This window comes from Dipodomys merriami, unplaced genomic scaffold (assembly GCF_024711535.1).
Source record: "Dipodomys merriami isolate MVZ:Mamm:240054 unplaced genomic scaffold, mDipMer1.0.p SCAF_20, whole genome shotgun sequence".
Lineage (NCBI taxonomy): Eukaryota > Metazoa > Chordata > Mammalia > Rodentia > Heteromyidae > Dipodomys > Dipodomys merriami.
Genome location: NW_027203382.1, coordinates 14640270 through 14668047, shown reverse-complemented (window position 1 = coordinate 14668047; position 27778 = coordinate 14640270). Strand labels below are relative to the sequence as shown.

General features: G+C 35.6%; 1 protein-coding gene and 1 long non-coding RNA gene across 2 annotated transcripts in view; one reads left to right on the top strand and one right to left on the bottom strand.

The window, feature by feature from the left end:
• The window catches only part of Mef2c (myocyte enhancer factor 2C), a 185911-nt gene extending 178609 nt beyond the window's left edge, over positions 1-7302 (bottom strand). The window contains exon 1 of the mRNA XM_070031119.1: positions 7170-7302. The gene's annotated coding sequence lies outside the window, so the exon portion shown is untranslated. The remainder of the gene's footprint in view (positions 1-7169) is intronic.
• A 694-nt stretch (positions 7303-7996) lies between these two features.
• The window catches only part of LOC138832903 (uncharacterized), a 126501-nt gene continuing 106719 nt past the window's right edge, over positions 7997-27778 (top strand). The window contains exons 1-2 of the long non-coding RNA XR_011373738.1: positions 7997-8057; positions 8487-8548. This is a non-coding gene — a long non-coding RNA (uncharacterized lncRNA). The remainder of the gene's footprint in view (positions 8058-8486; positions 8549-27778) is intronic.

Below are 27778 nucleotides of genomic sequence, written 5' to 3'. Positions count from 1 at the left end.
TGAGCTTTTTTTCTAAACAAAGGATAATATAGGCCATATAATATATTGTCGTATATTGTCCTTGGTTTAGAAAAAAAGCTCAGAGAAAATTCTCTGATAATTTTGGTTATTAATCATCATAATTACTCTTTTATTACAATGGTGATGAACTTATGAGGAATATAGTTTTTGTTACTGTTTTTCTAGTATTATGTTCATCTAGCCCCACATTTTCACCTCACCCTGACTTAGCTATAGTCTATGCCCTGCAGGAGAATTACCTCACATTATCACTAAGCTGTAACCTCTTAAAGACTCCAGATCAGTGGTGAATGTGCATGTGTGTACACAGTACTCATAAAAGCCTTGTTTGTGTATTTTTCAAGAAATGGCTTTTCTCAACAATCAGTTTAAACCATTTTATTATATTCCAAATGGCATTATTTAGTGCCTTAAATGAATGAAAATGAGTTTTGCCAATCAAAAAGAATACCTAAGATGAATGAATTATCTGAGCATCTCAGTTCTTAATTATACGAGACAATAAATAAAACTGACAAAATGTTTATAGCTGTATCCATCTGCTCTCTTTGGTCTAAAGGATCTGGAATTATAAAGTGCTAGGTTTATTGTTCCATAGAACCTAAGGCTCAACACTGAACTCAACACAGAGCCAATCTCTCAGGAATCTATGTAAAAAGGCTTCTCCGGTATTTCTCATCCATTTGTTATATGTCATTGTGTTATTGCATAGGTAATCCTAAGACTCACAAAGTCTGTCAAATGGGATAACTTTTCCTCCTCTCTTTATTCATTCTTGTTTTCTCAATTGATCCTAATAAAAATAGTAAGAATTGAAAAAGATATGAATCTTTTATTGCCTACTTTAGTTCAACTATATGTAAGGGAAATATACACACTAAAAATTAAAAAAATAAACTCACTGATTCACAAATAAACTCACTAACAGAGAAAAAAATACTGCTCAACTAGAAAATCGAGTAAGCAATATGAGGACTGAATTTGGTTAACTTTTTTACAGTTTATCTTATCTGAATGGATCTTAGTATCTCAGCAAAACCTGCAAAGTGTGTTGATGCAACAATTGACACAGAAGTGTCATGCTTTGGTGATGGCACCTGCTTATGAGCATAAACTCCTTTAAATTGGACTAGCAGTGATCATGATTACCTGAATAATGTGCTTCACAGTAGACTTTCAATGACTGCAAATGTTGTTTGTAACCTTAGTAATTACATCTGTTGAGCCACCATCATGAGCCTTTACAATATTACCATCTTTGGCAACATATTGGCCCCAGCTCTTCAACCTCTCTCCACTCCCAATGCTGTCATTAACCTAGCTCAAATCCAGACTTTCTTAATGCTTCAAAATAGGGGTTTGTTGACATTCCTGTTCATTATCACAAATTTTTCTGATGAAAACAAAACATATTGGCATGATGGCTTACAGAAATTTTTGTTGTAAATATCTTTAAACTTAAAATCCTTGTCCTTTAGTTTTAGAATATTAAAAATATGGGGGTCGGGGGGAGGAGAGGGATGTGGAAGGTGGGAGGAGATGGGAAGGGATGGGAAGGGGAAACAAAGAGGAGGCAACAATGCTTGATAAGAAATGCACTCATTACCTTGCCCATGTAATTGTAACCCCTTTCTACAGTATTTTCACAATAAAAAAAGAATATTAAAAATATTACTTTGGTCACCTCAGCCTCATAGTAGATACTGGAAAATTCAATGCTATATGTGATAATAAAAAGTTTAAGAGTAAGACTGTTAATTTTCTTTAGAATACAAAAACCTATGGCCTTCTGGTCAGTAGTATTCTGCAGTGATTAAAATTTTCCCACTAACTTCCTGAACTGGACACTGGTGTCAGTTTTAATAATTCATAATGCCTATGTTGTAAGCTGCTCATGAACAGAGAGAGGAGGGAGCAAGCTGTAGGAACCAACCAATGACCATCAGATATCTTGTTGGGATTTCCTAACATGAACAAAGGAAAGTATTGTATTCTTAGATAACAATGTTTTTATAGTTTTTAAAAATTTATTGTAAAGGTGATATACAGAGGGGTTAGAGTAACATAATGAGTATATATTTTTGAACAGTGTTACCCCTCCCTCCTTTTCTCCCATCCCCCCCTCCACTTCTCTTCCCTGCCAAGTTGTAAAGTTTATTTCCAACACAGTGTTTAGTGAATTTCACTGTTGTATTGGTTCACCCTTTGTCCCACAGTTTCTGTTATTCCTCTTCCGTTCCCCAAATTAGATAAACTCATGTACAAGACAAAGTGTACAGAAATCAAAAACAGTGACAACAGGGAAGAAATCAAAGTGGTTTTTTTGGTTGGTCGTGTGGTTTAAACTCTGGGCCTGGGCACTGTCCCTCAGCTTTTCAGCTCTAGGAGAGAGCTCTACCACTTGAGCCACAGTGCCCTTTCAGTTTTTTGGGGGTTAATTGGAGATAAGAGTCTCAAAGACTTTCTTGCCCAGGCTAGCTTTGAACTGTGATTCTCAGATCTCTGCCTCCTGAGTATCTAGGATTACAAACATAAGTCATCAGTGCCCGGCTTGGGTGGGTGGGTGGGTGGGGGTTGCTATTGATCACAATATTACTTAGCAGTGAAACAGAGACTGAAGCTTAGACCTTCCTATTTCTACTCTGTTACCTTCTGAATTAGGATTCTTCAGGTCCAAAGAGAAAATTTTTACAATCCTTTAGAAGTAGACAAGGGATATGTTCTTGTTAGATCCTGGGCACTGAGTGAACTTACGAGAAACTTATGTGTTTGCATCATTTCCTTTGACACCTCTATTTTTTACAATAGTTAGAAATTGATATTATTTACTGATTATTTTGCTCACAATTGATTTGCATGATGCTATTGCATATTGTTAAATGGTTTGCTGATTAAAGTGTAATGTTGATTTGAACTAAATATAATGGAATAAGCAAATACATTTGTAATTTAGGTGTATAATTTATTTGTTGAATGATGTTGTTAGTCATAGAACTGTTGATTATTTTAGTTCATTGTTGTCAGGAAAACGCTGGTCACAATTCTTTCTATATTCTATATCAGTTTTTTAAGCTTTTGCCCTCCCTCTTTAAAAATTAACTTCCACATCTAGGTATTAAAATTCTACTCATGTCATGTAACTGCTTGAAAGCCTAAGGATGCAACAAATTCTCTTAAAGTCAAAATGTGGTAGTTTTATGTAATACATTTCTTTCTTGGAGGACAAGAAGACAAACATTTTCCTAAAATAGTTATCTTCATAGTTCAAACTGAGCCAGTATATTGTGCAGTATTATCAACATATAGTATAATTATAAAATAGTATAATTAATAATCATTTTATTATTATCAGTTGCTTATATTAATGTAGAATTTTTGAATGGTAGAATTTCTGAGCTGGTTAGGACACATGTACTGATAAGCCTTGAGATCCAGTGAAATTTGTTGATTCATACACACACACACACACACACACACACACACACACGATTCTCAGTTGTTGAGCCATTTATATGAACTATTACATCCTATACATATGCTTATGTTTTGGTATGCTTTATATTTTTAATTATTATCTGGTGCTTCACAGAAATGCAATTTAATTTTTTTATATTTTCTTGTAAAGATGCTGTACAGAGGGGTTACAGTTACATGAGTAAGGCAATGAGTCCATTTCCTATCGAGCATTGTTACCCCCTCCTTTGGTGTTCTCCTACTATCCCTTCCCTTTCCCACTTCCCCCATTCCTCTCCTCCCCCAAAGTTGTAAAGTTCATTTCCAACATAGTGTCCTGTGAGTACATTGTTGCAATGGGTCAACTTCTGTCCTTGTTTCAGCGTTTTGTTATTCCAATTTAAATTTTGATTTCTAACTTCATCTTCTAAATATCTGTATTGCTATTATGATTATCTTTATTCCATTATTTTACATATTTTTTGTAATTGTTTTTGTTAAGAAATTCACTGAAATAAGGAAGATCTAAAATCGGTTTATGGCATAGATGTTTTGTTTTGTGGTCTTTTTAATTATATAAAAAGTATATATTTGTATATTTCAAGTATATATTAATATGCTCTGATAAAATGTATATTTTTAAGATGCTGGGATAAAACGTACATTTCTGTAAGAAGGTATTGACTGGTGACTGGAAAGGATTCTGAAAGAAATTTAATATGATTTTTAAAAAGTCATTGTTTAGCCACATGTTTTAAGTCTAAAAAAGTACTGAATAGGACATTGAGAGACAGACCCCAGACTGTACTGACGTATCCACATCAGTGACCTGGGCAGAATTTCATTTTTGTTCTTCAGTTGCAGTTTCTTTAAATGGAGAAGTTAAAAGCTTCAAAGCCTCCTTCCCATGACTCTTTCATATTTCATAAGCTCAGAAGAACAGGCAACTAAAGGGCATGTGTGGGCATGATTACCTGTGTGCTCAGTACTTTTATGGACACAGACATAGCACATACTTCTGGAAGTTTCTTTGAAGAAATTAACTGTAGACAGGCATAAGGTATGTATGGACATGAAGAGGAAGGGATAAATAGGAAAGGAAAAAGAGAAAAGTTGATGACAAAAGAGCAGTAGAAATGATTCCTTTTTTGCTTCCTCTTGTCTACAGTCTAGTTATTCCAATTTGAAAACCTCCTGGCACCAGGTATTATCAACAAGGATGAGTAATATGTAATTTTTATCTTTACTGGGTTACATTTGGCCCATGAACAGTTGACTGCTGTCACTCAGATGTCTGGTCACTAAGGAGATGGAGATAAACCTGCCAACAGATTTTGTTTCACTAAATACTTACAAATAAACAATTTTACATGGAAACCCTCTTGCACTGAAATGAAATGGACGGGCAATGATAGTATAATTTATTGAAATTAATTGCTAGAAGAATGGAGAACTTTCCTTATGAATGTACAAAAGACATACAAATTTTTTTACTGCCTTTCTGAAGAAGCAGGATAATTATTAATTTTCCTCCACTAAAAGTAAGTTATTTTAAGATATGAAGTTGTATTGCAAATAAAACTGAAAATATATAGGTTTTTGAAGTTAATTTTTTAGGGCAGGTATGGGTTACTGTTATTTTAAATCAAATTTAATTATGAAGACTTTTTGAAGGGAGTCATGCTGATACACTAAAAGAATCGGTATAGATATTTTGTGGCACAGATATTTCAGTGTTGAAAGGACAAACATATAGCTGTGTGTTGAGCAAGGATTTATGGCTCTTCATAAGAGAAAATAATTCATGGAATTTTAGAATAGGAATACAACTCATGACAGTTAAATGACAAATTTTAATCTTTTTGAATATTTGGACTATCATATTGTTTCTGATAGCTCTTTTCTACTTAAATGAAAGAGTCATAAACTATAGTTTGGTAGAAGCTTTTGTATTACTTATATTTGGTGTTAATGACCAAAATATGTTAATTACAGCCAATATTAATGCAGACAAAAACAAATATAATTCTGAAGTTGATCTATGAATATATGTTGTTTAGGGTTTTTTTAGGTAATTAGCTATCTTTAAAAGCAAGTGCTGTGATTATTTAACAATAAGGCATTTAAAAGACTATAAAATATTATCAAGAGTTTAGAATACATTAGCTATGGCTAATTCAGTGTTAGATTTAATAATCAAGCATGAAAAACATCATACAAGAATAGCAATTGAAATAATATATCCTTTAATTATCTGACATGCAGTCTACATGTAGTCATTTATTAAAAAAAAGAATATTTAAGTTTTAATTCTGAAATATGGGTTTACAAAAGTGTTTGTAGATAAGACTGTATATTTAAAATATTAGGGTTTTTTGATTTAGTGTGAAATTTCTGGTAATTATTTAAACCACAAATATTTTATGGTTTTAAACAGTAATTAATCCACCTTAAATTATAACTATGTGGCATTCCTGATTTACAAATAATTTTACATATTAACAGAAGTTAGATCTTATATATTCTACTATACAAATGTGGTAAATATGAATATTAGACATTATGGCATCAAAATTAAACAATTGCCTATCATCTTGTTCATTTATATTCGTATGAGTTTTTCTCTTCTTAAGCATCAGTGCCACCCTCCACAGCCCAGAAAATTGATTTTAATGCATAATAATTTATAGCATTCTTGATCAATGTATGCTGTTTTGTCTTTTACATTCATTAGCCCATGTTGCTTGTGAATATGGAATTTGCTGATGAAAATGGTTTCATATGTTTACTATGTATAGTCTCTAGCTTTGAGTTGCTTACTTGCTTAAATAAATGTTTTCAATTTGCTATAATACAACAATTTGTAGAGAAATGCTGTGAAGCATAGTTAAAAGAATGAGTCCTTGAAATAGAATCACTTTTTAAAAATATGTCTTGACATGTGGTCTCATTTTTCCATCCTTTGCATTAATTAAAATACTATTCTGAAAAAAATATTTCTGCTTAAACTTTTGAATTCACAAAATAAAAAAATACCAAATATATAAATATGCTAATTTTGGAAATCAATGATGTAAAAACATGTTTTAGTACTCTCTTGGTTGGTTATTCTGAAGATTTTACTCTAAAAACTCTTTGTAGAGAGAAAATGTTGCTACTTTTAATTATTAAGCATTTTGTGCAATTGCTTTAAAAATACATTAAATTAAACTTAATTTCATATTCTCTTTAATCATATTCCTATAACTAATGCACATTTGAAAACAGTGTATAGAATTATTTTAAAGAGCATGCATCATTTTACATTTATGTTCTAGAGGCTTGAACCACTATTTTATTCAGAAAACTTATGACAGAATTAGATTTAAAAGAGACTAAACTACTATTTATTTACTGTAGTATAAAATATGAATAATTGACACTAATCACTACAATAGCAAAGACAGTGATGAAAGAGATCAATATTAAAAATAGAAACTACTACTTCATAAAATTACTTTTTTGAAAACCTAAAGAGTATCAGTTGTAACAACTCTACTTTGTACGACAGGCAAACTTGCTATTGAGTTAGTTGGCTCTGATTCCAATGGTCGCATCAGCTTTTTGAGTTTAGGTAACATAGTTCCTCATCCAAGATAACAAATTCAACTTTTAGAAATTACAAAAAAATATAAATTTTGGCAATTGAAACTCACCAGTGCCTTTCTGCTTCTCCAGGAAGTTGTACACCTCTCAGCACCTGCTGAGGGCTTTGTTGTCCAAATTCTGACAGGTAAAAAAATTCCTGTAGAATAAAGCCAGACCAGCTGGCTTTGAAGAGAAACCCCCCAGTTTGGGCTGCGTTTGCCTCCTCTCCTTTTCTATGAAGACCGAGGCTTTGCCCCTTGATCGTCAAGCCGTGAGATGCGTGATCCCTCTGCACAAGTGTCTGGCAGGCCGAGGTGCACCTGTTCATGTCACTCTGGAGTAAATTTAGCTATAAAGGTATCATTGACAAACAGACCTTTGTCAGTGCTGGCAAAAGAACACAGAGTTACTCTCTCCCCTCCCCCAAGCCGTACTCTGCTAGTTCCAATGGAAAATATCCAATCGGAAGTCTATCCAAAAATCATTCCTAAAAAAAAAGAAATTGCTTTCATATGGTAGGAAAAAAAGTAAGTTTTCCTCATTTCACACAGGCATTAAAATTACATTTCCAAGAATAATCTTGGAACAAGACAAGTTTTTGTTCAATTAATTGTGGCTGGAAACTTTTTAATGGAAACATAGCACACACTTACTTCATTTCACATTATTAAATTGTGTTAAGCATAAAAGTTGCTTGCCATTCTTCACTGTAGCTCATTTGCTCTTTTCAATCCAAAGAAATATTAGAAGGTTAAAACTTATCACACAGGAGGGATTAATCATGGTACCAAAATTAGAAAGCATGTAGTTCAGAGAGACTGAGTGTCAATGCTGGTATGCTCACGGTGCTTAAATGACTGGAATCTAGCGAGCCTGTGCAACACTTAAAATGGCAGCTCATGTTTGTGGAAACCCTTGATATCCAGAAGTTAGGGTTCCATGGATCAGTGGCTAAGGTAAGGATATTTATCATTTATGTGAATTTTCAAGATTAATTTCTATATTGATGTTTTGAAAAACATTCTTTTTGGAGTATAGGCAGGCAGTATTCATTAATAATCAAATGCAATAGACATACACGTGCGTGTGCGCGCGCGCACACACACACACACACACACACACACACACACACACACATACACACCAGCCTGAGCAGAAACTCAGTTAAAGCATCCTGAGATTCTGCCTTAATAATTATGATTAAGTGGAGTTAAAAAGAGTTGGTCAAAGTACCTGCTCTAATGTATTATTGCTTGTTTACTAGAGATGGGTGTGATGAGAAAAAGAAATCTGGGTCAAAATAAAAAATGCTTTGTAAAATAAACAAAGTTCCTATTTACTTACTATGTATAAACAGCCACTCACCAAGCCTCATTTCTCTGCAGGGCACCACTTTCAGATAAAAACATAGACCTGAATGGCATCATCCAGTATCCAAGGAAACCATGTAAGTACCTCTCTCACTGTGTACTTCTCTTATTCAGAGTTTAAAAGCTAGCTGAGTACTGAATAAGTGAGTGTTTTTATTTAATAATTATACAGGAGGTACTTTTTTAGGAGCTTACTAAAAAGAAACAGGCCTTGATTGTTACATGCGTCATAACAAAACCTTTATGTTTTCATCATATTTCATAAAATTATGTGTTTAGTTCCAGTCTCGCCAAGTTTTCATTCTTAGGTACAAAACAGCTACTCAAAGTCTTAATGAATTGAGAGTTGCAAACTTTTCCAAGGCCCATTAGTATCTGACAAAAACATAGTTCAGAAACTTTGTGCCAGGAGTAGTTTCTTAAGTGAAACAAAACATTTTTATATCTTAACAATGAAAAAATGCTTTAAAAGTAAACAATTTCATTAGTAAATATCAATAGCAATTTATTTGGCTTCAGGCTTGCTTGAGTAGTGAGGAAGTGAACAGAAATGAGCTTATGTATTTAACCCCACCAAAGAATCCTGAAAGGATTACCAAGATTTAGCAGTCTATTTGAATAACGCATTGGGAGTTTAATGTGTTATTTTCTCCCCTCTTCTCCTTCCCCTCTCTTCCCTTCCCTTCTTTTCTTCATTCCTCTCAAATCCTCTTTCTTCTTCCTCATCCCTTCCTCCCTTTTCTTCTGTTCTCCTCTTCATTCTTTCCTTTTTCTTTCTTTCTTTCCTCTCTCCCTCCCTCCTTCCCTCCCTCCCTCCCTCCCTCCCTCCCTCCCTTCCCTCCCTCCCTCCCTCCCTCCCTTCCCTCCTTCCTTCCTTCCTTCCTTCCTTCCTTCCTTCCTTCCTTCCTCCCTTCCTTCCCTCCCTCCCTCCCTCCCTTCTTCCTTCCTTCCTTCTTTCCTTCGGAAAATTAGTATTTTATGCTAGTGACGCACTTTCTAAGTCTGAAGTTTGGGGCCTCAAGTGCTGCCACCTAAAATAGGACATTATTTGTGGCAAAGGGTAGAGTTGGAGAAATTGAAGGATTAGAACAAGATTTTTTTTGAGGGAAGATTTCACCATATGTTCTTCACTGTTCAAATTCATAATCTTCCTGCTACACCCTCCTGAGTGCTGGGATTACAGTGTGTACAATTTATATCAGGCTAAAATAGATATGTATAATGTAAAAAACACACTAATTGAAGGTAAGCCCAAATGATGTTTATTTCTCTCCCTTGAAGAGGTGGAAAAAGTTAAAAATTTATTCTCACACTAGGCAAAGGAAATCTACAGTGCAATTCTTATGGTGTAACTTCAACAAATTGTATTAGAATACAGATTTTCCAGAAAAGTCATTGGAATGTGAAAAATACAAGATTTTATTACATAGGGAAAATGAGTTCATAGAAATGTGTGTTTGACCAGGTGTGGGTGGCCCACCCCTGAGAACCAAGCTACTCTGGAGGCTGAGATCTAAGGACTGTGGTTCATTCAAAGCCCACCCAAGCAGGAAAGTCCATCACCAGAAAACCAGAAGTAGTACTGTAGTTCAAAGTGGTAGTGTACCAGCTTTTATGTGAAAAAACTTCAAGACAGCTCACAGGCCCTGAGTTCAAGCCCCATGACTGACAAAAAAAAAAAAAAGAAAAAAAGGTGTGTGTGTATGTGTGTGTGTGTGTGTGTGTGTGTGTGTGTGTGTGTGTGTGTGTGTGTGTGTGTGTATTACACAGTTGAAATTTTTTCACTCATCACTAGTGATCTCCCAAATGTGGATCAACATTGGTAGAACGTTCTGTGTTGATGAACATGTTTAATATCTACACTGACCAACATGGTAACCACTAACTATGTGTGGCTCTTAAGCATTTGCAATGTGAAACAGTAGCTAAAAATGTGGAGAATTTGAAATATACCTTAATTATTTTTTTATTAAAAAATTATCTTTAGTTGTACAAAAGCGTTACCATTTAACATAGCAGTTTATGATACAATACAGCTTGATCAATGTCACCCCTTTCACCTTCTAATTCATCCCTCCCCTCTCCACTCTGCCCTTACCCTTCTTAATGTTGTAGGATATGCATTAGATTTTTGACTACATTCTCCCCTTCTCCTATATTGTCATTTGTGTCCCATACCAGCTACCATGGAGCACAACTACAATCATCAATGACTAAAGAAGGAGTGTACTTCAACATTCACTTAGCTGAATTCTTTTTATTTATTTATTTATTTATTTATTTTTATTGTGAAAATACTGTACAGAGGGGTTACAATTACCTGGGCAAGATAATGAGTACATTTCTTATGAAGCATTGTAGCCTTCTCCTTTGTTTCCCCTTCCCATCCCTTCCCATCCCTTTCCAGCCTCCTCCCACCCCTCCACCCAATCCTCCCACCCCCCACCAAAGTTGTAAAGTTCGTTTCGACATGACAGCTTGTACTTCTCATTGTTGCAACAGGTCCACCTGTATCCTTATCCTTATTTAAACGACTTGCTTTTTCCCTTCCCCTCCACAAATTATACTGACATCAAATACAGTGAAAGCAGGGATTATACTGTGGGGGAGGGACATACAAAGCAACAAAGAAATAATCTTATAAATGCATTAGAAACAAATGCATGAAAGAAAAAACATTTAAATACATATCTTAGGGTTCATTTTCCTAACATCACCTTGTCTGACCTTTTCTGCTTGACTCATACATATACTAGATATTGCAAATAAGGGAAACCATGGGACCTATGTTTCTTTGGGCCTGGTTTACTTCACTTAATATAATTTTTTCCAAGCCTTTCCATTTCCTAACAAATGGGGCAATGTCATTCTTTCTGATGGAGGCATAGAATTCCATTGTGTATATATACCACATTTTCTTGATCCCTTCATCTACTGAGGGGCATCTGGGTTGGTTCCATATCTTAGCTATAGTAAATAATGTCACTTAGTTGAATTCTTAAAAATATAGTCTTCTGAGACTGGCTACATTTCAAAGAATAATATTTTGCTTTCAGTAGTCAAAATACTCTCTCATAAAAAAATCCTTTGAAGTTCTTTTTGTTGTTGTTGTCGGTCATGGGGCATGAACTCTGGGCCTAGGTGCTGACCCTGAGCTCTTCAGCTCAAGGCAAGAGCCCTACCACTTGAGCCACAGTGCCAAGTCCAGTTTTCTGGTGGTTAATTTCTAGATAAGAGTCTCACAGACTTTCCTGCCCAGGCTTTCTTTGAACCATGATCCTTAGATCTCCTAAGTAGCTAAGATTACAGGCGTGAGCCACCGGTGTCCAGCTCTGAAGTTCCATCAGTTACTTAAATATTTGGATTATCATGGGAGTATAATTTCTTCACAACATTCTTCTAGAGATGAATGTTTGTAATATTGTTGACAGGAAGATATTATAATATTGCTTTATAATCCTGGGATAGCAGCTTTAAAAATGGCTGAAATAAACACTATTGTATCAAAAAGATACTCTAATGAAAGTCCTAACTATGGTGATAAATATTTTGAAAAGTTCAGTTGCAACTTCTGCAATATATCCTTGTAAATAATTTCAGAACTATACCAGCAACAAAGATGCTCACTAGCCTTGTTTCTCCATAGCTGATTCTGCTCCCAAAGCACACATCATGCTCTAAATATGCTCCATGGCCTTTTCAGACCTTTAATGAAAGTGCACATTAGGATGCATGATGATATTTTTATAATAATGCAAATATGGCAATGTTACAGACAAAATAATTACTTATAAAATTATTTGGCAGGGTTTAAATTTGCATAGATTAAAAATCTGTTAACTCATTTCATGAAGGTTGGTTATTTCTAAAACTTTGAACTTGAAACCGTGAGATTTTTTTTAACTACAGATAAAACATTCTTTTAGAAACTATATTTGGACTGGGAAGATGGTTCATTGGTAGCATGCTTGTCATGCATGCACTAGGCTCTGGGTTTGATTCCTCAGCACCACATAAGCAGAAAAAGCCAGAAGTGGCACTGTGGCTCAAGTGGTAGGGCACTAGCCTTGAGCTGAAGGAGCTGAGGGACAGCGCCCAGGCCCAGAGTTCAGGCCCATGACAAACTATATATGTTGGGCTTGATCATGCCCTTTGGGATGGATAAGATTCAAAGAAAGAAAAAAGACTTGAAAAAACCCCCACAAAAATAACTTTTGGACAAGCTACTTACAAAGTCTCTCCTACTGTGGAATAAGTAGAGTTTGAATAGAATATACTTTGTAAACAGGAAAAGAAGAAATGGCAAATTACATTATATGGTTTGTATTTGCAAGGATGATCTTCCATAGCAGATATAGTCTCTATTAGACCTTTCTATTTTATATTTAAGAAAACAGAAGAGCACTGACAACCATATCTGTAGTTCCACTTTTTGTTGCCTTTTGTATTTTTTAATGCTTCAACCAAGGAAGCCAACTACTTTATATTCACTGATCTATTTTCAGGATTAAATGTTTAGCCTTACTCAGAAACTATTGCTTTGTTAGGAAAAAAACAAAACATAGTCATTCACTAAGGGAATCCTACAAGTCACTGTCTTCAGTAATATTATAAACTGTCATTTTCTGATATCTACATATCTGAGAAATAGTTTTCATTTGGAGAAATGCACCATGACCTCTGAGTCTTTAGCTACAACTTCAACTTATTAGTTATTCAATTACATACTAATTAGTCTGTTTATACCTTTTACTTCAAAAAATCCTGGAAAAATTAAAAAGTGGAGATAATTGTGGAATGAACATTTATATCCACCATCAGCAACTTTGATATCATGGACAATTTGTTTCATCAAACTACTTCCGCTCCCTACCTCTACCCTGAATTATTATTTTATCTGTTATTATCTCAGTAGGAGTTTCTAAAAGATCAAAACTGTTTTCTTAACTACAAAACTACAAAAGTTAATCACTCCAGATTCTCTTCATTGTCCTTAGATTTGCAAAACTGGTATTTAAACTGTCTCATTTTCTTAAACTTTTTATTGTTTTAGGAACTCAAATAAAACCATATGTTATGATGGGTTGATATCATTCTCCTTTTATTCTGTAAGTTTGTATATTTTTCCTTATTTGTTGAGGAAACTGGATTTTGTGTGTGTGCATACATGCACACACATACTATAAAATTTTCAATAGTCTGAACTTGATGGAGTTGTTTGATAAATTATCTACCCTGTCTTACTTCTTAATTGTCAATTGAGACTCTAAATACTTGATTGAGTTCATTTAGGGGAACTGGGCAAGATTATTGGCTTCATATCATTTTGGAATATTAGTGATACTTTACTGATACTGAAACATACACATACTGCATATAAATTGCAAAAAAAGTAATATAATAATTCAATTTCTGCTTTATTTATTAGCACGTATACTTTTATAAAGGTAGAGTAGCTCTTTTTTCAGTTTGATTTCCACCATACATAAGAAAGTCAAGAGAAATGCCCAGTTTGCCCCATTTATTGATGCATGATTTCTTAGCATTCTCAAAAAGTGACCAGTAAATTTTTTCTTTGCTCATTTTAATCTGACATAATTTCAGCTCTTGCCTTAACTCAAAGACTTAGCCTCTCTTGAGTGAGTGACCCTCCTGATTCCACTATCAAAAAGCTCTCAATGCAGTATAGTGTGGGATTATAAGATTTCATGTCGTTGGCCCCTCATTCTGTGGAATACTGTCCTTCATAGGTTGTGTATTTTCTCATGAAAATCATCCGTTCATGTGTTTCATCTGATGTTTGGTGTTGCTACTATTTTAGGAAAGAATATCCTTTCACTGTCAGCCCATCGCAGATAAAATAATAAACCTCTCAAATAGTTTCTAAAAAGTGTAATCATACCATATTAATCCAACTATCCTCTTAATCCAACTAGAACCCTACTGTGAAGATGCTAATATGAATATCTGAAGCAAAATTGGAGACATTCTAACTGTAAAGAGTGCATCAGTGTATAAGAAATTCCTACTGACTTGCCCGGCTAATGCTCTACCATTCTCAGTACTTGCTGCTGTAATTTTGAAATTACCACTACATCTTTTAGGACTCCTTGCTGGAGTTGCCCTCCCATCTAACTATGCTTTTCCCATTAGATAATTCCCAGTTGTTTTTCGTAAGTACATTTTGTAGTTCATGGGTTATTTCTTAGACGGATGTTTTTGATTACCTGTTAATGTGTTCTATAAAATATTGGGGACAAGTAGTGAATAATAGGATGCTAGCTGTCTCTTCAAACACATCTTGCAAATTTATTTTTCACCCAACAACTTGCATGAGAACATTCATAACAACTTTATTTGTAATAATCAAATCCTGGAAATAGCCAAAATATCCGTGGTAAATGGTTAAACAGGGCATGATATATGTATGCTATAGAATAAAGAACATGCTAATGCCATGACCAATAATGAAGTGTTTTTTGGGCAACAACAACAAAGGTCAAGGAGGGTAGGCTGAGTGAAAAACACCTGTCTTAAAAGATACATTACTGGATGATTCCATCATTACATTTTCGAAATAACACAACACAATTATAATGATGGAGAGTAGGTTAGTGGCTGCCAGGGAAGAGAGAGAGGGGATAGAGAGGGCTAGTCATGTTCCTGTTTTTTTAAGTTGTCAACACTGGAAGCAGAGATGGGATGTATGGGACTCCTCTGTATATTTGCTTACATGTTTTTTTTTGGTAACTTTATAGTCTTTTTTTTTTTTTTTTTGTCGGTCGTGGGGCTTGAACTCTGGGCCTGGAGGCTGTCCCTCAGCTCTTCAGCTCAAGGCGAGCGCTCTACCACTTGAGCTACAGCGCCACTTCCGGTTTTCTGGTGGTTTATTGGAGATAGGCGTCTCACGGTCTCTCCTGCCCGGGCTGGCTTTGAACCGCGATCCTCAGATCTCAGCCTCCTGAGTAGCTAGGATTACAGGCGTGAGCCACCGGCGCCCGGCTTTATAGTCTTTTCAAAATAAAGCTTTTAAAAAAAGAAATTGTGATTTTGTAGGAGTGATACAGAAATAAATAGGCAAGTTATAATATATCTTCAAGGTTAAGGGGAGATAGTATAGAACACACATAGAGGAAGATTGTCGCTATCTGTTTTGTATTGCTGTAACAAAATACCTAGTGCTGGATCCTTTCTTTGGCTCCTGATTCTAATCAATGGGAGGTTCAAACAGCATTTCTCTAGCATCTTGATTATCTTACAATATGGCAGACAAACAGTAAGGTTATGTGCAAAAGGATATTTGCATCAGGGAGGAAACTGCAGGAAATGAACACACTTTGACCAAACCTTATGTACTCTTGAAAGATAGCTTTAATCCATAATTGATGCTAGAACCCACAGTTTCACTACTTTCCACCAGACGCCACCATTTTTATCTTTCTACTACATCAACACTGCCACTCTGGAGGTCAAGCTCCAGCACATGAACCACTGGGAAACAGCATACCCAAGCCTTAGCAAATACTATGTGACCATTCCCAAGTCAAAAGACCATGTGTCTATTACTTGTCTCTTCTCTCTTGAGCTTTCTCTGTGAGGTCATACTTCTGTCTGGGAGACATAACTTATTAGTAGGAAAGTCTGCAAGACTCTTATTTCCAATTACCCACCCAAACCACCAGAAGTAGAGCTGTGGTCCAAGAGATAGAGTATCAGCCTTGAGTGAAAAAGCTAAGGGGGATTTCTCAGGCCCCAAAATCAAGCTTCAGTAACCAAAATAATAATCATAATAATGGTAATAATAATAAATAAAAAGAAGAAATGGAACTGGCCTTTGTAAAAACTTTTCTGTTTGCTTTTGTGCAAGTACTCTTTATTTTATATATATATATATATATATATATATATATATATATATTACCGTTATTGTAAAGGTGATGTATGGAGGGGTTACAGTTACGTAAGTCAGGTAATGAGTATATTTCTTGTTGAACAGTGTCACCTCTTCTCTTGTTTTCTCCCAGTTTTTTTTCCAAGCCACCCCACCCCCAAGTTGCATAGTTCATTTTTAACAGTGTCTATTACTACTGCATTTGTTCACCCTTTATCCCATCATTTCTGTGCTCTCTCTTTCTTCTCCCCCAAACAGATAAACTTTCATATAAGATAAAAGGTACAAAAATGAAATCATCAACAAAAGAGAAAAAAATTAATAAAAACATCTCTTGTTTGCATTTTTGAGTTTATTCCCAAAAACATCATTCTATATGATCATATGCAATATATTTATTGAGCCTTTGTGATCCTCTCATAGGAATATCCTCCTTGAGCATCACTGTGTGAATATCTAGAGTCCTGTATATTATTGTGTCCAAGTGTATTTGTTTTTTTTCTTCTAACATCCAGTGTATTTACTTGTAGAGTTATAGGCACAATTTAGTTACAATAAATGAGGGAAACTATGCAACCTATGTTTCTTAAGTTTATGTTTTTCCATTTCCTTATGAATGGTACGGTATCATTCTTTGTAGAATTCTTTATACCAAATTTTCTTGATGCATTCATCCACTGTGGGGCATCTGAGTTGATTCCATATCTTGGCTGTGGTAAACAATACTGCAACGAACATGTTTGTGCTGGTAGTTTTAGTGTGGCCTTGTTTGCGATCTATTGGGTTAATGTCAGGACCATGTAAATTGGTTGGTTGTGTATTATATCTTTAAAAACAATTCTAACAAGCCAATCCAGAGTATAATAACATTATAGCTGACATCAACTATTTCTTTCTTCTCTTATGTGTAATCATGATTTTCATGTGGCTCGGGTTATTCCTGTGTCCTCTCTACTCTTTATTCCTGTGTCTAAGAAAATTATTAACTGTTTTTTATTCTCATTTATGTTTTAAAGATGAAAGACGGTCTTGAAATGTGAAATCACATATTCTATACTTTTCCTATTGACTTAATGTTCCACTGTTAGGATGGATTGATCTAACTGATTGTTAAAGCAATATTTTAGAGTAATAAGAATAGAAAGGAAGCAAATTATCTTTTTTACCCAGATTTGAAAAAAAGAAGAAATGTTATATTTTTAGTTTTCCTAAATATTCTTAAAATCTTAATTTTGGAATAAGAGTTGCATAGCCATCAATGTGATTACTTCAGTTTATAAAGAGGTAGGCACAAGCTCCAGTTCCCTTATTTCCTGGTGTCTACCTGGACAAAGCTGAGCTGAATCTAACATTTCTCCTACCTGCAATCATGCCCATTTGCCCTGGACTATACCTAGTGGAAACAGGAAGCATGTTTAGAACCTTTCACATTCTTTTCCTCATTGGTTACACAAGATGTTCTAGCTACCATGACTGGATCCTACATTATTGTTTTTCCTCAACTGGAATTTGTGTTTGTCACTGGATCTAGGAGGCCATAAGCAAGATAAGTGCCAGGAGCCAATGTGGCTCCATAGATAGAGAATTATCCCCTTCTCTATAAATAGGGGAAGGCCTCTGCTACATTTCCTTGGATCACTGGATTCTGTCTATGCCCTCATTCCATGGTGTAATGTTTTAAAGGATAGGACTGGATCTGGTAAAGCCATATTTGTTGCAGTTACTCCTATCTCTGCCTGATTTAATACCTAATTACCTACAACTGCTTGGATGACTTCAGATGATCTCTTGCCATTTGGATATTGTGGCCATCTAACTCAGTGATCCTTGGTTGACAGTCATGGAAAATGCTGTCTCTGTCTAAGTGATGTCAGATGTACCTTACTTAATGTCCATCAGGCCTCATGCAAAGGCGCTCAGACAAAATGAGTATTCCCAAGATCTGATGAGTGGCACTTGGCTACAGCACAGCAGGACACTCACACTCTCCCTTGCTATTTAGCTTGTTCTAGTTCTGAAAAGCTTTATATTTTGTATTTGTAATAACCAAGCCACAATAATCAGGAGCCAACAAATACTCAGAATGAAAAATAAAAGGGTAAAGATGAACTAGAATACCAAGACCCTTCCCCCAAATCTAGCATTGAGTAAAATTTTGGGACTACCCTTCTTACTAGTCAGAAAGAAAATATAAGAAATGAGTAGGAGATGGAAGTTTATCAGGAGCTCTTGTTTTTCTTACCTTCAAGGCAATATGAATTGAGTGGCTCTTTATGTTAAGTTCTAGGTCAGAGAATCTTAATAAAATAACAGCATTTGTTCCTGAATGTTATCCTCCCCCTCTTCACAGTGCCCTTAGACTAGCACTGTCCTAGAGAAATGCAATTTGAGTCACAAAAATCATCTAAAATCTAATAGTTTTATTAAAATGTAAAATAACATAGTCAAAAAACTTAGTAAACTTGTACTTGAATCAATACATCAGAAATACCATTGCATCAATACCTACTCAATAAAGAAATCATTTGAACGTTTTACATTCATTGTTGTGAATCTTCGAAGTCCAGTCAATATGCAGTCCAATGTACACTAGTCATATTCCATCTGCCCAATTGCCGCTCTATACTGTGAAGAAGAGCAAACAGTGGGAAGGGTGGTTGGAGGTAAGAAAGGTGACTTGTTTGATGTAATATCCTTAGGCCACTTTTACTCACAAACAAACCTTCTCAGCTACAATTACAATCAGAAACCATGTAAGAAAATTCTTTAGCGTATGATACAATGAGTGGTTATTGATTCACTATCACCAAAAACAATTTGATGAGAAAACAAATAGTGTAGGCTATTTTCAAGAAAACAAGTGGATTTTTTTGGGAAAATATGTTGTTTCTTGGTTTCAATTCCCACATCACTAGTGAATGGGCAGATTGGTGTTCTCTCTGAAATTCTCCAGCTGTTTTTATGCTACCTGCTTCCCCGAGTCTTCTATTATTTCAACGACATTTCCTCCTGAGGTTTCAGTGAGAGCTAGTTTGCAATTTTTCAGCAAGAGCCACAACTTTCTGCTTGATATATGCCACTCATTAATTTCTTTGTTAGTCCCTTGTTCAGAGCTGAGATTTGTCTGTCTTCCTCTTTAGTTCCTGGCAGGGAGTTGAGAAGTCAGTCATGCTTGTTGGATGAGTACGCACAGGTCTTCACCTCTAAGTTAAGTTCTGTGAGGCAAAGGCACATTTTTGACTCTTTTTGTGTGTTTTTAATTGCTGATATAATGTGGACTACTCAGTTGCTACATAATGAATTTTTGCTGACTGTACCCAAGACTTATAATTGACCCCTGTAGTGTCAGTACAAAACTATGTCTATCAAACGGCTGACATAGATGAAGACATATTGTATTCATAAACTGCTGAATAAATCTGCTAATAACAACTCCTTTGTACAACTACCTGAAGACAATAATAACAAACAAATAAGAAAATCAGGCAAAATTTTCTACCCTTAAGAAAACTAACTTACAGATTTTAAAAAGTAGCATTACTTTCATCGGAAGCAACATATACAAACACATCTAGGAATTTGCCTTGCTGATTCCTAAATGGCTTTGTGAGAAAACAAAGTAATGAAGGGAATGCCATTTCTTTTATTTAATATTTATGAAGTATATTATGTATTTTTTGTCAGAAGAAAAAGTATGACAACCATTATAAATCCTGAACTCTGATGAATGAATCTACTTAATGGATCTTTGAGTCGTTTAATTATTTCTTTTTTCCCTTTTGTAATAACAAAGGAGTTACCACTTAACAAAGCAGTTCATCAATATAATAGACCTTGACCAATGTCATCTCTTTCAACATTCTAACCAATCTCTCCCTCTACCTTCCCCTTCCCTCACTCTTGTTAATTTTGTAGAATATACATTGGCATCGACAAATGGAAATGTATGAAGACATTGCTTGCACACAGAGAATTAAAAACTGTTTCTGACCCCCTAGTTGCTCATTTTCCTGGGAAGTCAGATTATGGAAAGGCCCTTGTGAGACATTTGTAAGTTTAGATAAAGTGACTGATGAGAGAAAGTTCAGAAGAGTACAATTTTTATTGTGTTTTCCTGTTATGACATTGTTAGTATTTTTAGAATAAATAGTGGTTTGTTTTAAAGTAAGTTATGTTGTTTGGCATTTATTATATTTTATTTATTCCCTTGATTGATTAATTGTAGGTAAATTACCTTAGCATGCAAAAATGGATTCTGACATAAGATTAAACAGCATAAAGCATACTTCATTGGGAATTTTTGCAGTTATAGTGAATTAGAGAGATGAAAATATTGGAACTACTCTCAGCTCCTGTTTTAGGGAGATTATTATGGAAAAATGCCCTGACATAACTAATTGACTTTAGTGATGTGCCTTGAAAGTTCAAATTCAAGGTGTGCACTTATTTCAGTCAGCTTATTCTGAATGTTTAAATATGAAATACTATTTCTGGATATTCTGAATAACTCGTTGTACATTTATTCCTAATAGTGAGCATTTGGACTAATGATGGATTACTAATGAGCATGTAAATGTACCACCTGATTACATTAATATATGATCTTCCATGACGAGGTCTGAAATGAACATTTCTAATATGTATTTCTTTTCCCCAAATGACACTGGTGTATATTGAGCAGGACTGAAACAAGGGTGTTTTTCTGAAGAGCCACTGATTTAGTCAATTATCAAAAATTACATTATAATAAATGCTGTTCTAAGAATTTTGATTAACCTTTAAATAAATGTTACTTTGCAAAAAAAATTCTGCCAAATGTGTTAATGATAAATTGTGAAGTGGTAGTAATTGCAAGTATGGCTTTATAGATAATATAGTTAATTGACACCACCCTCTCAAAACATATATAGCACATCAGCTGCCATGTGGCTGGATGATAGCAACAATGTCTGTGGCAGTTTTGATTCATTGATGATGACTTCAGTAAAATGGAAAGGTAGAGTGCCCACCAGGGTCATTCTCTCATGGACATCTGATGCCCATGGTTAAGTAAATTTTTAATGACATGTAGCCACTACACACCTTTCAGCCTTCGGGAGAGGTAAGTGTACATTGATCTGTCCTAATTAGCCTTGCAGAATACTTTAGACATCCCTGCCGAAACACTATTATTTAATAAAATGGGAGCTGTTTTTTAATTTTTTTCCACAAGCTCAGCATTTGCTCCTTGGATGGCTGTATTGTTTGCTTCTACTTTTTTTTTTTAAACTCAGGTCACATGTCTGTGTTCATCCTTGCCTTAGTCTGACAATGTAGTATTAATGCAGCTGCATAAAAAAGTAAGCAAAATTAAAGAATGAGCCTGATTATGAAGGTTCATCACTATTATAAGAAACCCATAGGGCACACATCCATTCTTTCCTTATGTATAGGGTGCTGACTACATGAAATTGCTTGGAGAGACATTAAGGATACACAGGCAGTTCTGTTGAGATGTGCACTGGCATGCGTTTATGATCGAAAAAAATGTGGCTTTGGAATACCTGATTTGCAAAAAACAAAAAACAAAAAACCAAAACCCAAAAACAAAAACAAAAACAAGAAGTAGCAGAAACAGTTATGATTATTTGAAAGTGAAGCATGTTTGTAGGAAATCTTTTCTTTTTGCGAGCTTAGTTTTTATCTGTGTTTGGGGGGGATGTAGAACACAGAATCTTATTTTTGCTTATCTTTGTAATAAACCAGGGGTTGTTTGTAACTTGTTAGATTTTGATGATAGAGGCATTTATAATAGAAGCTTATTATATAGTTGCAAAGTTACTCAATTCCAAATGGGAACAGAATAGATGGTATTAAATCCTATCCCACTGATAAAACCTACAAGCAAACCTTCTTAGATATGAATATACCTTTGGTACCTGTGGTTCATAGGTTCATACATATAGTTGCCCTTAATCAAATAGAACAAGGATAGCTGTCTGCAGTGCTGGCCACAGAGAACAAGGTTTGGAGTCTCTAAACCTTGAGAAATTTCCAAACTGTGAGAAGTCAGACACCTTTTCCTGCTCTTTTTCTGCCAAAACATTGTGTGTCACCTCCACCAATATCCACTTTCCTTGCTTGCTGATAGCTGAAGTTGGAGATTAAAGTCTTTGGCTTTTGCAAATATTTCTGGAAATTTTAACATTGTGTTCAAACCAGCTTAGTGTGAATTGGCTTATCAGCCCTATTAACTCATTCAGGAAACATTTCTCTTTTTCTTCCTTTTTATTACTACCCTTAAGTAGTTGAACAAAGGTGTTGGGTCTTTGTCTGTCCCACAAAAGACGGACGAGGTCCGAGGGAATGTAAGTACTGCCGCTTGCCCGTTCCCCAGCCTCCCTCAGCCCAGGAGACAATCAGACACAGCGGTGAGTCAAGTCAAGCAGGAAAACTCAAACTCATTTATTAACACACAGCAAGCACTTTTTAAAGCAAAAAAGACCGGGTGGCATGGGAGGGGAGGAAGAGGAACCAATCACTGTCAAGGTCACACCCTATCATGCACCTAAGCTTCCACGGGCTGGTTGAGCACTGAACATAAAGCAAATGGGGCTCTGCCCACTCCACTCCCTCTCAGCGCCATCTTGGCTGCCCATGTGCTCTACAGCAAATCGGGCTCTGCCCACTCAACTCCATCTTTGCTGCCCATGTGCCCTACACAAAGGAGATGCCATTTAACAAAACAGTTTAGGAATACAATATATCTTGATCCACGTCATCCCTTTCAACATGTCTTTTGCTGTTGTTGTTGGTCCTGGGGCTTGAAGTGTGGGCTTGGGCACTGTCCCTGCACTCTTCAGCTCAAGGAGAGCGCTCTACCGCTTGAGTCACAGCGCCACTTCTGGATTTCTAGTGGTTTATTGGAGATAAGAGTCTCACAGACTTTCCTGGCTGGCTTTGAACCATGATCCTCAGATCTCAGCCTCCTGAGTAGCTAGGATTACAGTCGTGAGCCACCGGCATCCGGCTTCCCTTAACATTTCTTAGGCAATTACTCCTTGCTAAGTAAGATGGTGGCTACTGAAAGAAAAAAGACTTGCTTTCCATCTCCAATATTTTTTAAATCAATATGGGCTTCCTGCAAGTAACAAAACACAACCCCAAATGGCTCCAGTCAAAATAAAATTTGTTGTCTCACTGCATTGAATATCCAGAGGTAGACTTCACGATCATTTTAATTCCGTAATTTGACACTTGTTTTCCTTTAGTTATTTGCCTTTGCTGAAGATCAGCTTTCTCCTTGGTACTAGGAAGGCACTTACCAAGTGAAAGGGGATTTTTCTAAGGATTTCTAGAAGAGCTAGAAAAACTTCCCCAGAAGTTTCAAAGAACCCATTCTTTGAACTCAGTCCCAGAGACTGAGATGAAACAGGCAGTTAGAGGACTAGTGGTTGTAACTGTTTGTGGGTTCCATGAGTATCATGGTGGGAATCTACTTCAGATTAATTAGGTAGAAAATAGATACAGAGATTCCTTACAGAGCTGGTGTCAATCCTGAATCCAAGAGGATGAGAAGGACTGAAGAGGAAGAAAAAGGATGAGCACATCACACGCAAGTGAGAGAATACATTGCACAGAAGAGTCTGCCTTCCTCATCCTCAGCTTCCAATCCTGTAATGGCAAGAATGTGATAATAACTTTCATGGACCTGATTAGATTCCTTATAGTCATAAAACCTGAGGGGTGAAACATCTTAAAGATTCTCTGACACGATCAAATCTTTTGAACAGAATGTTCTCAAGCACAATGATGCATTTGCATACACTGTGCATTTCCCAGAGCATAAAGAAACTTTAAAGTTTATCACAACTCTTGTTTGTTGGATAAATTAGCCTTTGTGTCTAAGGGGATTGAGTTTTTGCTCAGCACGTTCTATAAAAATCAACATCTTATCCATAAAGCACTAACTCAGGTTACATTATTAGATGCTATGATTTTTTTGAAAAATTTAAATGAATAATCAACAATTGATTTATTGACATTAGTCTGAAATTATCTACTGTGGTCTACAGGTCTCCTAGATCCTAGATCTCAAGAATAGGGGAAAAATGTGGCTGTCATAACAAGTATCATACACTGAAATGAATTTATAGAAAGATGCTTTGAAAGATGCTTTGGATCGAGTTGCAGAGGATAGTTGCTTTTTATTTTATAGTTTGAAAACAAAAAAAATTTAAAAACTTGATCATCTGAAACACGTAACTGGAAAAAATACAAGGGAAGGAGAAAATGCAGTGATATCTCATGGCGAAATACAAACAAAATTTCCCTTGGTAATTTGAAGGTACTTTTGGGCAGTGCTGTGGTTGGCTCTGTACCCTTTCTCTCTCTGAATTAAAGCTAGATATTATTTTTTCATAATATGTCACGTCTGTCTTTCTGAACTCTTTAGATTTATTCAATCATCTTGACAGAGAAGTTTTTGTTTTCAGGTTTCATTTTTAGCTTATATCTCCTCCTTCAGTATAAAAATTATTTTAAGATGGAAATCATCCGGTCACTAAAAATATTGTTTACATTTTTTGCCCTAGTCCTGAGGCTTGGGCTGTCCCTGAGCTTTTTTTTTTTTTTTTTTTTTTTGCTCAAAGCTATCATTCTACTTCTTGAGCTATGGCTCCAGTACTGGCTTTAGATGTTTAACAATGTAAGAGTCTCAGTGACTTTCTTCACCAGGCTGAGGATCAAGTCTTGATCTTCAGATCTCATGAACCGCTAGTGCCTGGCATGATTACACATTGTAAAATCTTACCTGTGAGCCAGACACCTGTGGCTCACGCCAGTAATCCTAGCCACTCAGAAGGCTGAGATCGCAGGATCGCAGTTCAAAACCAGTCTGGGCAGGAAAGTCCGTGAACTCTTATATACAATTAGTCACACACACAAAAAAGAAGTGGCACTGTGACTCAAGTGAGAGCTAGCCTTGAGCTGAAGAGCTCAGGGACCAGTGTCCAGGCCCAGAGTTCAAGCCCCACGATGAACCAAAACAACAACAAGAACAAAACTCTCCTGTACTGAGCTTGAGACCTTTCTCATGAAAAATTTTTTTTGAGTAGTTCATGTAGCATCATGCAGACTGTAATCAAAACATTTCTATTTCCTTGAAAAACTTATGGGACAATGTATATCTGACAGTAACAGGAATTGCAAAAATGCAACTGCTTAAGTTTTCATTTAGTATCATCACCAAGGAAAACAAGTTTTTAAAGTTGTGATTATATAGTCATACATATGAAAAAGGAAGATCCTTAAAATAAACTGATACCATGTGTAAATTTATATTTCCCATGTAATCAATCATTTTACATGGTGGGTAGGAGGTGTATTTTTTTTAAGTAAACAAAGAAGATGAACGAGTTAAACCATTGCAAAGTATGTTTATTTGGGACATCTCCAACTTTACAAGCCCTGGAAGGAAAAGGAAGTAATCTTTATGGAGAAGCTTTCTGGAGCTTCTGCTATTTCAAGTAGAATCATTGGATTGTTAACAAATCATTAGGGAATATTTGGTCCAGACTTCTACAAAGGAGCAGAGTTGGGCTTTGTGAAGCTAAGGGATTTGCCTAGAGCCATGCATGATTAATGAGCCTGCACAAGGTTAGATTAGTACTGGTGTCTTCTGATTCTCAGAACTTTGAATGAATGTACTGTGCACACTGAGATGCTGTTCTCTCAGATTCTTTAATCCGAAAGAAACTAAACCTGATGTGAGAAGAACATTAAATTCATTAACAAAAAAAAGTAGTCTTGGTTTTGCAGTGATAGAGGGTGAAAAAATATTGACTTCCAATATTAAGGTGTTTGTTTAGTTAAGCCCTCCACATAGGAGGTGAAATGTATTTGTCATTTAAACAAACAAACAACAAACTTGTATAAGAACTTTTGCTATCTAAGATCACTAAAGCCTAGGCTCCTCTCATTAAGAAAGCAGGTTGAGGCTGCTCCATCAGAGTGTGCATGGTGTTTTTATTCTCTGAGAGCTCAGGAGATTGGCATTACTCCGCAGCAGTGTCACAGCCCGCAGTCATTTAATGCTTCTTCTTGTGAGGCCAGGATTCACGCCCAAGTGCATTTAGTAGGTCAGTACAGTAATTTTAAATGTCTTTCTTTCAATCTTTTGCCATCTTCAATTATACCTTTCCACCCTACTATTTGTGTAATTTTCTTCTGTCTGAAGTCTCTTTACTGTTGTTCTCTATTGCACAGCATGACAAATTACCCATCAAGCCATATCTTTTCAGCCCAGAAATGCGCAATAACACGGAGTCATGGCATTATCACATGTTGTGCACTTTATTTCCTCACAGTTCATTCAAGTGTGTCACTTTATTTTCCTGGCTTCCTTTTGTCATCATGGAGATTAACCATTTTATCCTTCCTAAACTTTTAGAAACAATTAGAATTTCATTAAAGTGGGAGCTGAGACTGAATGCTTGCTCAGTACTATATGGAATGCACTTTTTATATTATCAGTGGCAAAATTAAACCCATGAATTCTGAATCCTTTGCGAAGGAGAAATTTTAGAGGTTATTATACAGCTGAGTAACCCTGGCTCTGGACAAGAGAATTATATGAAGCTTTGGTCACCAAACACATTAACTCTAAGAAACCATTTAGTCTGACATTGAGTACCTGATTCTTACATTCTTCTGGGAATTAGGATTCTTGGAGACTTGTGTGCTATATACACAGAATCTCCCCCCTCCCACCTCCGCTTTCTTAGCTTTGCTTAAATACCAATAGTGTACAGTGTGCAATGAGATACAATAGACATTGGGGTGTTAGAAAAGCAATTGGTAATGATGCTCTAATCAGCAGAGTTTCAGCTGGCATGTAGAGATAATACTGGAAATGGTGATTCAGATCATCTTTAAAGGCATTTAAGACCCCCTCCCAACTTTTAGATCATGGTTTAGAAAGATTCTTCTTTTGCCAGGACAGTAAATAAGTTGGATAGCCACTAATACTTCTAAATTCTAGATTAATTAATAAGGTATTTTATGATGGTACATTTTGTATGTTAAACTTATAATTTTAAATAAATTATATAACTATAATGTACAGAATAATGATCATTGGTAAAGAAAAAGTTCAAAGCTCTGTTGCTATAGGCAACTTTTTCTCTAAAGTGCCAAGATGAATATAAATAACAAAAACAGAGGAATTAAAGGTGTTTGGTTATAGTTGACCTTTACTTTAAACATGCATTTGGTGAAGAGGTTAAGAAAGCAAAGCAACTAAGAGAAAGAGAACAGGATGGGAGGAAGAAAAAGAGGCCATGATTTTGAAGCAATCAGTAATCAAGAAAATATGATATTGTGAAAATCATTGTATGACTCACCCTACATAAAATATCTTATAATAGATTTTTTTTTT